Raw genomic sequence first — 2,347 nt, 5'->3', positions numbered from 1 at the left:
CTATCCCAATGATGTAAAATCATGGTATGAATTTGAGGCTCTTATCTCATTTTATACTACATCACCCAATTTCCTAGAAATCTCAGCACTACCAAAATGGATCAAGAGTAGATATTTTGGAGCTTTACTTTTTAGTGCAAAACCATAACCAGCCGGGAAAAGCTCACATGAAGCCTTTCACTTCATCAAGTTAAAAAAACCAAACATGAACATTTAAAAGTTCATTAATGATCTTTCAGAAAATGAAACACCTATTGTTTCATAACTTAATGAAGACGACATCTCAACTAGAAGAACATGTGGATTATGGGTCTGTCTCACAGATATGAACAAAGTCAAACTTTCATTTACGATTTATCAAAATTCTGTCAATAGATATTTTCTGTTAAATACCATGATAGGAAAAACTACAACCTTTGTAGAAGAAATATTTGAAATGAAAAGAAATCTTCTGTGAAACAGCAAGCCGTTGGGGAGTAAAGAAACTCGTCAGAAATTCTTTAATATGGATCATGTGGGAAGATGATCGGAAGGAATCTGCCAAAATTCCCAAACTAGAAAAAGCCAGAATTCAGGATAGGTTTTCGGCTCAGATCTGACCGAAAACATAATGTGGAGCTACAAGTCCAAGTGGTGAATATCTACACAAGTCACGTTTTCCCCGAGAACCATACATAAGCAAAAGATTTTCCGACAAAAGTAAAGAATGCATGTGATCCAATTATTCTATTAGTAGATGATAGACCACTCAACCCTCACAACATGACAAATCACTAACTAGTAATACACTAATTAGAAAATGCTTTTCGGGCTCAAATGACAATGTAATTCACAAGTTTGAAGTTCGGATTTCAAATCCACCAAGACTCCTATGTATATCATTATATAAGAAGATGGAGACATCATTCAACCTTTTCATTTTTCTTTCAAAATAAAATTTGTAATATTTTCAGTTCTGTGTGTTGTAATTCCAACTACTATAAGTAGCTAAACAAGTTTCTCATCGTCTACAAGAAGTTACTATGTAATAATATGTTGTATGTTTGAATAAAATAACCAAGGTTTACAGCCCATCTCATGCACTATTTTCAAAATTAAACTTATTTACTATACACCATGAGGTAAGAAACGATACAGAGTTGTGTTAAGTGTTGTTGCAGGGATCAACATCAGGAACCATCTGTTGCGACTGAGTGGTTAGCTTGTGAGGAACGATCTGTAAAACTCAGTGAATATAATCCGATGACATTTTGATCAATTAGGTAAAATGTGGAATCTTTAACTGTTTTGGTATGAGAGATAATTGTTCACGTATGCACAAAATTGAGTATTAAAGTTATTAAATGTTGAACCTAGAGGCTATAAACCTAAAACATATTCAAAATAAAAGTTTAAATTGATTTATAATGATTATAATTATCAATATAACAATTAGAGTTACTCATTTTCATAGAATAATGACGAATATAGATTAACCCTTATATGAGCAAGTTGTACAATCACAATTGTGTAGCCTAGGCTCTGAGATTTGACAAACAAGTTTCACGATCATTATTGGTCAGGGAAAATTACATTTTTTTTAATATAATTTCACATTTTTATTTTTGGTTATGTTATCAATCAATTCGGTTGTAATACATTTACTTGTATTTTTTTAAAATTTTAATTTTTTTTGTTGCAATGATGTTGAGGTACCAGAAAATGAAGATGTGCCACAAAATTTTTAACACGATGCTGGAGGCTCGAACATTATCGACGTGTCTGACTTCACATCACAAATAACGTGGAAAATACAAAATCAAAAATATAATTTCTATATTAGTATATCGATCACAAGTCATTAGCTATTTGAAATCCCGTGGGACGGAATGTTACACGACTACTCTCATGTTTTATTTTATTTTTAACATGCCAAACATGTAACCGGACAAATCATTTGTAATAAATTTGAACTTATACTTTTGAAACTTATTTTTGTACTAGGCACAAAACGGGTGTATATAAAGGCCCAAGCCCGTTATACACCCTAAAAAAATCTATAAATAGGAGATGATTCTCATTATTCAGGAGAGGAAGATATACTTTTTAGCTCTCAATTTAAAGATATGTTTACGTTGGGCAAACCTCGACGCTCCTAACGTTGTTCGTGACGCAGGTGATAACCCACAAAGATTTGTCTCCACCAGCAACTTGGACTTTTTTACGAGCTAGCTAGAGTATCTTTCTACGATTACTTGAATTCGTTTACGAAACTACATAGTAATTCAGATAATCACAATTTTTGGCTATATANTCACTTATTGAATGTGATAAAACATATCAAAATTGTACTTCCACTATGAGCAAG

The sequence above is a fragment of the Primulina huaijiensis genome, chromosome 13 (genome assembly GCF_012295235.1).
Source record: "Primulina huaijiensis isolate GDHJ02 chromosome 13, ASM1229523v2, whole genome shotgun sequence".
In the NCBI taxonomy this organism is placed as follows: Eukaryota; Viridiplantae; Streptophyta; class Magnoliopsida; order Lamiales; family Gesneriaceae; genus Primulina; species Primulina huaijiensis.
This window is presented reverse-complemented; position numbering follows the sequence as displayed.